Genomic DNA, 12,740 nt, shown 5'->3' with positions numbered 1-12,740 from the left:
GTTAATTATTTTTTTGGAAACCAGTTTAATGTTTTCTTTGTTGTAAAAACAATATTTAATTTCAGAGCAACTCCAGATGGATTCGGACAAATTTAAAAAATAGAGAATTGGTAAGTTTTCTTTTAAAAATTGGCTTTATTTCAACTAGAATATTTACGTTTTTGTGACCTATTTATCATCAAAATTACAGGTTTTTAATGCCTTATTTTAGTATTTTTTAATCAAAATTTTTGGAAACCAATGTAATATTTTTAATGTAAAAACAAATATTTAATTTCAGAATAACCCCTTAAAAATTTGGGCAAATTTTTAGTACTCCTTTGCCTGTAATTTAATAGTGAATTGGTAAGGATTCTTTAACTTTCTTTTAGCCCTGGACAGTCATCCTTATTTTTTGCACATTAACGTCAGCCTTTGTCATTTTGACTACGGCTCATTTCAAGACGCTAAAATTTTCATCGTGAGCGAAAAAGTGAACCAAACTTGAGTTTATTTTCTTACTCAATTTGGTTTTAAGTAGTATAAAACAAAAATTCATAAAACGGTCGAATTAGTATAACTTAAATTCACCATTTCCCAATAGACTAAAATGCATTTTAAATCGAAAATGAAATTACGTGTCGTCGTTTTGACGAATGATGACTGTCTAGGGTTATCAAGAATATTTGGTTTTTAATGCATATTATTATTTTTTCATTAGATTTTTTGAAATCTTATTTAATAATTTTATTTAATATTTAATTTCAGAGTAACCCAAATAAATTTGGACAACTTTTTATATTTCCCCTCAGCGTACAATTTAATAGAGAATTGGTAAGTTTTATATTAAAACTTTGGCTTTCTTTCAACTAGAATATTTATTTTATTATATCCTTCACATCGATAAACACACAGTTTTATGAGTTTATATAGAATACTTCATTATTTCTCTAATTGTTTCAGGTACAAATTTATGAGATACGTTTTCCAAAGAAAAGTTGAATTCCTTACACCATTTGATAAAATGCCCCCAAATATGGTAAGTTACAAGCTAAAATAAAGATTTAAAAAATTATATTTCATTACATGGTGTTAATTTTTAACAATTTTCATCATTGCTTCCATTTTTTTCCAGCAAGATACGATGAATAAAACAAGGATAAGTCAAAATGTTCAAACAGCGAGTTCAAATGAACTACTCTCTGTTCCACGTGGTCATAATTTTTATTCACAAAAAACATTGTATTAAGAACTTTCATCATAAGTTTTTATAATAAAGTACTGTTGCTTAAAGAAAGTTTAATTTTAATGTATGAAAATTTTCATAATAGTAAAACAGTTTGTTGTTCCTTTAATTATTTAATTTCTCTGTGCTGTGGAATGATTGATTTAAAAATAGTTTAGTCGTCGACATTTTAAAGAGACTGTTAACCAATTTTTATTATCGGGTTTCCCAAAAAATAAGCAAGTAAAACAAAATAATACTGACTTTTTAACTTGGTAGTGGTATATAAATCTTATGGCATTGTAAAAATGAACTAAAATACAATGTTATAGATGAACTAAAATTTAAGAGAATTATAAACTAGACAAGTTGAAAAAAATCTTAAGGGCTAAATCATGGTCAATATTACTACAGTTTAGTTCATTTTGCAATGGAAAAAGGTTCACTGTTTTTTCAGTGTTCACAACAATTCTTGTGGTTCATTAATAGTAACATTTCCATAACTCACGACGGAAAAAATTATTCACCAACAATCAAACAATGGCTGAAATTGGTGAGCGTGCTTGAATTTTATGGTGATGTAAATCCGTTCAATCAATTGATGTTTCTATTGAATAAATTAATTGATTTTATAATGCATGATTGTCCTCCGTCGAATGGATAAATTTATATCGGCTTAGTCGGCTTCATTTATACACCCAGAAAAAAGTGACCCCTTATTTAAATTAAAATGAACTCATTGTGAAGAAAGTTGAACTTCGTGTAGCGCCAAAGACATTTTTATTTGTTGGAACGATGTGATTTTCGTAGAAATTAGGTAGAATGCATTCCATATATTACTACAGAAACAAAAAAATTAACTGAATTGAATTCATATATGGAATGATTTTATTGAACTTTTTTCATTCATTTGAACAAATCTTACATATTTGTGGTAAATCTTTAACTTCAAAATTAGAACTAATTACCTCCGTTTTTAAATACAATTTTATTTATTTATATAGGAAATTTTTCTTCAATAAAATACATTTATTATTAATATATTAAATATATTTATTAAGAATCAACAGCATCGACTGGCCTTGAAATATTAGTTTATTATTCCACTATTTCCAATTTCCATGTAATGTTATCATCAACTGCAAAACATATTTTTTTCTTCTTCTTGTACCTTCCAGTTTTAGTAAATTGCAACGATTTTGTCCTTCTTTTACAATTTCAATACCTAAAATATAAAAAATCATAAGCCAATTTTTTCACAAAAGGTTAGCGTCACTGAATGTTACCTGATTATTCAAGATTCCAAAATAAAGGGGTTGCTATTCTGTTGGTTTTTCTTCCTTTATACACCATCACGAATATTAGGACTGTTTTAGCACTTAATACCCTAAGCCGTGAAGGACTAAAAGAAAACACAGCACTCCTTTATCCAGGACATATCCAAAAATATGCAACACTGTCATCACCTGTTTAAAAACAATCACAGAAAAAAACTTGACGTATTTCTTTCAATTTTGCATTTAAAAAACCTGAACACCCCTCATTTTGAAGGTGTGTGTATGTAGAATGTTGCTCCTATTTTGATTTTGGAATTCACTCTTCAGTTGTCAAAATGCCGTCCAAGCAAGAAGAGCAGCGTATCAAAATTTTGCTCGCGCATCGCGAAAATCCGAGCTACTCGCACGCAAAGCTGGCAAAATCGCTAAAAGTTGCCAAATCAACCGTTACAAATGTAATTAAAGTGTTTGGGGAACGTTTGTCGACAGCCAGGAAGTCTGGATCGGGGGGAAATCGAAAACCGGAAGCCGCTGAGACGACAAAGAGAGTTGCCGGTAGTTTCAAGCGAAACCCTAACCTCTCTCTCCGAGATGCCGCAAATAAGCTGGGTGTATCGTCTACAACCGTGCATCGAGCCGGACTATCGACTTACAAGAAGGTAGTGACCAGCGTTGCCACTACGAAATTTTATTTGGGGCCAAATTTTTTCCAAAATCGGACCAAAATTCCCTCCAGCGGACCAAATTTCCAATTTTGAAGAAACAGGCTTTAAAACATATTTTATTGTTGTACATAGTGCTTTTATTAAAAAAGTATAGTAAATCAGAAAGGACTGATATGATTTAGTGGTTGACATCAAAACATCCACTTTTCAACTTCAAAAGGTTGAATTTTAAAATCAATTTTAGTTGACATCAACTCGAATTTTTATTCGATTTTTTGTGATTGCAATGGTATCTAATCCCACACTGAAAAATAGCTTTCACGCCTTTTGTCTTTACGCTAATGATTTTGGTATTGATTCCGAGCTACACCAAAAAGAAGTGAACTCTATATTTCACTAAAGCCAATTTAGCATTAGTTAAATTAACTAAAAACATGACAAAATTATACACAAGTTAAGCATTAAGATTTACTAAATTCGTGTTTCTAACAACTTAGTTCATTATTTATTTTTATTTCTTTAAATTTGTAAATTTTACTACAAATGCGTCCATCATGAACTTCCTATGCCACTAAAGACATTCTTCCAATTTTGAACTCCAATTTTTTCCTTCAAGCTACAAAATTTTCTTTAACAAATGAAAAAATAATTATGTCTAATAAATTTTCTTGAATTTGTCGAAAAATATGTACTTATTTTTGTGATATTGGCGTGATGCCAGCGTTTGTAATACTGTTTAGTTAAAATTTTCTAAAAATTTTAAAAATTTTCTAAAATCAACCAAAAATTTTCTTCCTGGTGGGTTCACTGTTTTTTCAGAAGCAGAGAATTGAAGTGAGGACACATTTACGTCACAATTCTCTTTTACTACAAGTGAAAATTATTTTATGATTCAAGTAAAAAACGACTTTAAAATAATGTGTTAAAAACATCTCCCATTTTTAAACGCTTTTAGTTTTACAGTCAAACTGCAAAACGTCAACAATATTAAAGACGATTTCATTATTTTGAAGATTTTTTCAGAAATATTAAAGCCATTTTGACTTTAGTAAAACGACATTTTCTTTCATGTTAGGATAATTAACTATAAGGACTTCCTTGAAAAGTTTATAGACTTTTGGACAAGGAAACAACTTTATTTCAGAGAAATACGTCCTATGCTAATCAAAATTCGCATTCGTATTTTAAGCACATGAAATCTTTGGCTTCACGACAGTGCACATATACTATCGAATATGTGATAGAAATTTTAAATACTAGAAACAATTTATAAATTTGACCAAATTTATGAAAATGGACCAAAATGGGCCAAATTTCGTTTGGGCCGACCATCGGACCAAATTTAAAAATTAGAAATCTTTTGGACCAACTTTGGTCCGATCGGACCAAAACGGCAACGCTGGTAGTGACTCCAAATCGCGATGATAAACAAAATACGACGGCCAAAGCGCGATCCCGGAGGCTGTACACGACGATGCTGACGAAGTTTGACTGCGTGGTAATGGACGACGAAACCTACGTCAAAGCCGACTACAAACAACTTCCGGGACAGAAGTTTTATACGGCAAAAGGAAGGGGAAAGGTAGCAGATATTTTCAAGCACATAAAACTGTTAAAGTTCGCAAAGAAATATCTGGTTTGGCAAGCCATCTGTACCTGTGGCTTGAAAAGCAGCATCTTCATAGCTTCCGGGACTGTCAACCAAGAAATTTACGTGAAGAGTGTTTGAATAAACGTCTGCTGCCTTTCCTGAAGAAACACGGTTGTTCCGTACTGTTTTGGCCGGATTTGGCATCTTGCCATTACGGTAAAAAGGCCATGGAGTGGTACGCCGCCAACAACGTGCAGGTGGTTCCCAAGGACAAGAATCCTCCCAACACGCCAGAGCTCCGCCCAATTGAGAAATACTGGGCTATTGTCAAGCGGAACCTAAAGAAGACCAAACAAACTGCTAAGAACGAGCAGCAGTTCAAGGCAAACTGGCTTTCTGCGGCGAAGAAGGTGGACAAGGTGGCTGTACAAAATCTGATGGCAGGTGTCAAGCGTGAGGCCCGGCAATTCGGATTTGGAAAAGCGAAAGCCTAACTGAATATTTTTCCTGAATTTTATACTAATTGAACTTGAAAAAGAAATTTAATTTGATTTTTTAAATAAACGATTTCTCCGATTTACACGCGTTTTCCCTTCACCAAATTTTGACCGTATCACCCTTTAGTAACTGTACAACTTTGAATTTCATGTTTTTCGATAAATTAGTTACAATAAATTGCTATTGTGAATCGAAGAAGCGTCACTTTATCAAAATACAATCTGGCAACATCGGCGCGACTTGCACTGATGAGATGTTCTGGATAGAACACCAGTTCAACGATGTTGCATCCAGTGTTAAAAGAAAACAGTCCTATTGATACACTTATTGTTTGTTATTTACACTGAACGACAGTGAACCCACCAGGAAGAAAACTTTTTGTTAATTTTAGAAAATTTTGAATATTTTTAGAAAATTTTAACTAAACAGTATTACAATCGCTACCATCACGCCGATATCGCAAAAATAAGTAACTATTTTTCGACAAATTCAAGAAAATTTATTAGCAATAATTATTTTTTCCACATTTTAAAGAAAATTTTGTTGTTTGAAGGAAAAAATTGGAGTTCAAAAATGTCTTTAGTGACATACGAAGTTCATAATGGACGCATTTTGGTAAAATTTATAAATTTAAAAAATAATGAACTATTTTGTGAGAAGTACGAATTTAGTAAATATTTTTGCTTAATTTGTGTATAATTTTTTCCGTTTTTTAGTTCATTTAACTAACGTACGCAAAAACTTATTAGAGTAAAGGAAACTTGCTCGAAACATAATAATTCCAGGAGCTAAAATAAAGTTAAATTGGCTTTAGTGCAATAGAGAGTTCACTTTTATGAGTGTATGTTCACTAATTTTCAAAAACCGTAAAATTTTATTTATTATTTTAACAATCTCTCCGTATACCATAACAACAAGGTTCCACAAAAAAAACGCAACCCACGCAAAAAACATATCGATTACATCGATGACAGATATCTATTACAGGTAGATAAAAGAAATATAGGAAAAATTCCTATATTCTAACAACTGTGTTTCCTTAAGGTTTGAAAGGATTGAATACTTCTTAGTACGAATGAACTAAAATATTTTTCTATGCCAAGTGTTATTCGTATGTATGATAAGCTTTCTATAATAAAGGAAGTCAGAATTATCATTTTATAAGAAATTTTACTAAATTTGAGGAAACCTGGTTTTAGTTCGGTTTTTGTTTATTTTTACGAATGCTTTGTTATCAGGGAATACAATTTTCTTGTTCAGTAGTAAATTCTTATACCCCTCGAAGAAAACAGTTAATGAACTATTCCTGTCTTCAGTTTAGGATTTTTTTAATAATTCACGCAAAAGTTTACCTTAATGGAAATAAAATGGCTAAATTAATTGATGAACATGCTTTCCTTTAGTTTGGAAGACACTTTTTTCTGGGTGTATAAAATGTTTTAATCCAGGTTAACTTTTTGACCCATGGCAAGTAATTTTCGTATCTGAATAAAAATTGACGAATTGTATATATATATATATATATATATATATATATATATATATATATATATATATATATATATATATATATATATATATATATATATATATATATATATATATATATATATATATATATATATATATATATATATATATATATATATATATATATATATATATATATATATATATATATATATATATATATATATATATATATATATATATATATATATATATATATATATATATATATATATATATATATATATATATATATATATATATATATATATATATATATATATATATATATATATATATATATATATATATATATATATATATATATATATATATATATATATATATATATATATATATATATATATATATATATATATATATACGATGAATATGTCTGTTGTTAAATTTTTGCCGCAATCAACCAAACTTATAAAGCATATACATAGCGAATGTCGTCCTTGATGGAATGCCCACAGGGCTAATGTTCATGCCAAATTTTTATTTATAGCTACCACAAGAGCAATAGAACGAGGAAGTGCATCTCATTCCCAAAACACAAACGAAACCATGCTATATCGTCCCCATACAAGATGAAGAAGCCAATGCAAAAGGGCTTTATTGTCACTGTCAGAGATTTTTTGTTGATGTTTGCGACAAAACAATAACAAAAGTACAAATTTTACACAAATTGCATGGAATCTGATATTTTGACATATACCATTCAAATCTGTAACTGCAGACCTCAATACAATTAAGTATAGACAGACAATTATTTGAAGCATTGATTTACAAGTCTCTTGAAATCATTGATTTCTCCATTGTGACATACATATGTTAAAGCATTATTCGATTGGAGACCTCGAATAAATGTTCAATTTAACTACCCTGAGAGATTTATATGTTCGAAAACACAAAACAAACGATGCTATATAAACCTCATACAAGATTAGGAATCCAGGATATAACTCCAATATAAATCCGTTGAGCCCTTATGGTATTGATTTCTATGAGTGGAGTGGAGTGTGTAGATGTTAATGGGATCTTTAGGCCAGAAAAAGTTTCCTACTTTTCCTACATTCCCAAACATTTTCCCTGCAATTTCCCCTATAATATTTTTCTATAAATTTAAGAAGAAATTAAAAATATGGTTCTATGTACTTTGCCGAAAGATTTTTATGTGAAGTTTCGTTTTACCACCCAGCAAAAAAAGCGTCGCCAAAAAAGTACTGTAAATGTTCTCTTTGGATCCGGAAGTGGTGCAAAATTCACGCAGAAGCGATGAATTTAACATGGGCTTGTCATAGGACGGAAGTCCTCCATTTCAACAGCCGTTGCACTGAATTTGCATCACTTCTTTGGGTGTAATCCGAATTCAATGTTTGGATGTAAATTAAAAAAATCTGTGATATTTTGTCAAATAAATAATTTTTATAATTTTTTTATATTTTTTAATGGATTCCAACGCTTGTCGGAAACGTTTGACCTCAAATATTTTCAAAAATGCACAATTTTTTCAGATTGGATTTAGCATTTTTTTGACAAAATTTAATTTATTTGTACCATTTTATGAAGTCTTATTCTGTTTTTAACCTATTTGAAACAAAAAAAGTTAAAATTATCCATTAAAAGTATGAAAAAACCAAGTTATAAAAAATTTAATTAAAAGAACTTCATGTGTAGTTAAAATAAAGAACATCATTGGGAGTGCATCTTCTGGAAGTGCTTTTAAAGTTGTGCCTTTGGAAGAACTTCCAAAATTTTTGACGGGTATGTAAAAATGTCGTGAAATACGTCTTTTAATTTTGAACGCTTTATGGCTTTCTAGTCAATACAATACAAACAATGATCGAATCTAAAGATGGTTTCATTAATTTTGAAGTTGTCCTCAGCTCAATGGAATTTTCTTTTATGCAAAGATGCACATTTAAACCCGATCACCTAACCCTAAGGACAAAACGCATTCATTGAAATGTTTTCAACTTTTGATCAAGTAACAATATATGTATCAGAGAAATGCGTCTTCTATGCTCGTCAAAAAAGACATTGGCATTTTTAAGACTTAAAAACCTTGAGCTTAAGTAATGCTGTGGAGTCGGAGTCTGAAGATTTTGTTGGAGTCGTAGTCGTAAAAATTTTGGTCTATTCCGACTCCGGCCAAACTAAACGTTTGAAAACAAATTACATATCATTGAGTTCTTCAATCGAACAACGAGAACGATAATTGAAACATATACGAATATATTCTTTATTGAGATAAAATTTTAAGACGATATAACGATATCCATCTATCTGTACACGCAAAGAACAAAAACGTTGGAAAACCTGTAACGAAAACGTCTTTCTTTTGTTACAGTTTTGTGAATTACTTCGAAAATTTCAAACTTTTATCACCCAAAAATTTTGTTTTGTTACAAAGTGTGTATGTTTGCAATAAAAAAATAATTTTGATGCGAATCAAGTCCATTTCGTTTATATTCTGGAGGGTATAACCACCATAGGGGGGTATATTAACTTTGTCATTCCGTTGGTAACACATCGAAATATTGCTCTTAGACCCCATAAAGTATATATATTCTGGGTCGTGGTTAAATTCTGAGTCGATCTGAGCATGTCCGTCCGTCCGTCTGTTGAAATCACGCTAACTTCCGAACGAAACAAGCTATCGACTTGAAACTTGGCACAAGTAGTTGTTATTGATGTAGGTCGGATGGTGTTGCAAATGGGCCATATCGGTCCACTTTTACGTATAGCCCCCATATAAACGGACCCCCAAATTGGGCTTGCGATTGCTCTAAGAGAAGCAAATTTGATCCGATCCGGCTGAAATTTGGTACATGGTGTTAGTATATGGTCTCTAACAAACATGCAAAAATTGGTGCACATCGGTCCATAATTATATATAGCCCCCATATAAACCGATCCCCCGATTTGGCTTGCAGAGCCTCTAAGAGAAACAATTTTCATCCGATCCGGCTGAAATTTGGTATATGGTGTAAGTATATGGTCTCTAACAACCATGCTAAAATTGGTCCATATCGGTCCATAATTATATAGCCCCCATATAAACCGATCACCAGATTTGACCTCCGGAGCCTCTTGGAAGAGCAAAATTCATCTGATTCAGTTGAAATTTGGTACGTGATGTTAATATATGGCGTCAAACACCCATGCAAAAATTGATCGATATCGGTCCATAATTATATATAGGTCCCATATAAACCGATCCCCACATTTGACCTCCGGAGCACCTTGGAAGAGCAAAATTCTTCCCATTCGGTTGAAATTTGGTACGTGATGTTAGTATAGGGTATCCAACAACCATGCAGGAATTGGTTCCTATCAGTCCATAATTATATATAGTTCCCATATAAACCGATCCCCAGATTTGACCTCCGGTGCCTTTTGGAGAAGCAAAATTCATTCGATATGGTTGAAATTTGGTACGTGGTGGTAGTATATGATATTTAACAACCATGTGAGTTGAAATTTGTGGATGACAGTCTTTCGTAGAAGTTTCTACGCAATCCATGGTGGAGGGTACATAAGATTCGGCCTGGCCGAACTTACGGCCGTATATACTTGTTTTATATTTACCTTTCGAACCGCGGGACATACAGTTTGTAAGCCAACACACTATCCACTGGGCTACATTGCTGTTATTGTCATCAACAGACAATTATCGCTATACCCCTCAACGCATAAGCAACACAAACAGTCAAACAGTTATATTTATAAAGCATATATATTCTCACTTCGTGGAAGTGAGAACGATTTGAGGGAAGATGGAATGAGTCAGAAAAAAATTTTTGTTAGTCAGTATGAAATTGTTTTAGATCCTATTAAAGGATTAACGTTTATCAGAAAAACTATATACTTTTCTCCCAAACAAACTTCCTTATAGCGAAAAGCAAATGACAAATATATCGTTTGTTTCTCTAAAATTTCGTTTGGGAGGAAAGAATTATTTTTTGTGTGCAAGGATTATATTGAAAGTGTTTCAATATTTTTATTTCGTCTCTTCTTGAAATTGATGGTCTTCAACTCAAATCTACCTTCCTTTTCTGTAAGATTTATTATATTATAAACCGTTGACAAGTCCAAAGAAAACATTTTGGCCAATTCTTTCGCTGATTTTCCTTTGTCACAACTAAAATAAACTATTTGAATAATATTATCATTTAAGCCTTTGTAGCTAGTGCTTTAATGTTTATTATAGTTTTTAAAATTGTAATAAATAGATAAATAAATAAATAAAATAATATTATCATTTATTCTAAAATTAACTGATATATTTAATTACGCTTTTGTCAACTGAATTTATTTATTTATTGTTAAAAACACACATATTGTACATTTAATCGAAGGTTTCTCAGGTTCCTCTTCCTTCTTTAACAAATATCTTATGCTAAAATTGGTATAAAATACAAACATTTTTCAATGTTAGAAAACGACATTTTTACGACCAAAATGTACCATTTATTCCCTCCAAAAATACCATTTTGCTCTTGAAACAGATTTCAGGTACTCATATACCTTCTTTGAGTGTATACACTCAAAAAAAGTGAAATCTCTATTTCACTAAAGCAAATTTAACTTTATTTTAGTTCATGAAATTATTATGTATGGGGAAAGTTTCCTTTACTCTAATAATTTTTTGCGTACGTCAGTAAAATTAACTAAAAATCGGAAAAAGGCGCCCATCTTGAACTTCGTATAGCACTATAGACATTCAAACTACAAAATTTTCTTTAACAAGTGAAAAAAATTAATAATGTGTAATAAATTTTCTTGAATTTTTCGAAAAATATTTACTTATTTTTGTGATATCGGTGTGATGTCTGCGTTTGTAATACTGTTTAGTTAAAATTTTCTAAAAATAATCAAAATTTTCTAAAAGTAACCAAACTTTTTCTTCCTGGTTCTCTGATAAAAAGTTTTTCCTTGTCCAAAAGACGATAATCTTTTCAATGAAGTCGTTTTGTCCTTATAGCTAAGTGATGCGACTTAAAAATGAGTATCTTTAAATAAAAGAAAATTTTGTTACACTAATGTAAATTTGGCCTTAATAATTCTGAAACATTCTTGAAAAATTAATTAATTTGTCTTTATATTTGTTGTCTTTTTGCAAATGTTTGACTGTTAAAAATAGGACCTGTCGAATTTTAAGTTTTCATTAACGCGTTTTAAAACATTGATAGCGCATGAAGAAGTATCTTAAATAAAAGAAAATTTTGTTACACTAAGGTAAATTTGGCCTTAATAATTCTGAAACATTCTTAAAAATTAATTAATTTGTCTTTATATTTGTTGTCTTTTTGCAAATGTTTGACTGTTAAAAATAGGACTTGTCGAACTTTAAGTTTTCGTTAACGCGTTTTTAAAATATTGATAGCGCATGAAGAAAAGAGAAGAAAAAACAAACAAATTTAAATTTATTTTCCAGTATCAAGTACGCGAAACTCAAGAATTAAAAGAGAATTGGGTCTTTTCCGCTTCTTTGGCTCGTAATCAATACCAAAATCATTAGTGTAAAGACAAAATCTTTGGAACAGGGCAAGCGTTTTTTCAGTGTACCAATCCAAAAACTCACTTCCATAAAATCTCTATATGCATTTAGTGGGAAGTTTCGTCCCCATTAAACAAAGTATTTTGATGGATATAACAAATAATAGTAAGATTCCTAAAAATGGTATTAACGCAAATCATTCATATCTTGGAAAGTTTAATCCTTGTTTCGCTAGTTTAAATATATGTAAGTTAGAAATCTAACTTTTGAAAGTAGACAAATTATAAATAAAAGTGGATCTCTTAAGGAATTATAAACAAATTTACACTATGTGGATGCCCATATCCTTAAGAGGGAACGTTAAAAACAACAATTACATTTGTGTTACTCATTTATTCATGTAGAAAAAGAAGCACAATGAAATATACGTATATACTCTAATATACATACAAGTACATTAGTCTTTGTTTAATAGAATGGGTAATAG

The sequence above is a fragment of the Haematobia irritans genome, chromosome 3 (genome assembly GCF_050003625.1).
Source record: "Haematobia irritans isolate KBUSLIRL chromosome 3, ASM5000362v1, whole genome shotgun sequence".
NCBI lineage: Eukaryota > Metazoa > Arthropoda > Insecta > Diptera > Muscidae > Haematobia > Haematobia irritans.
The sequence above is the reverse complement of the archived record's forward strand: the minus strand, read 5'-3'. Positions refer to the sequence as shown.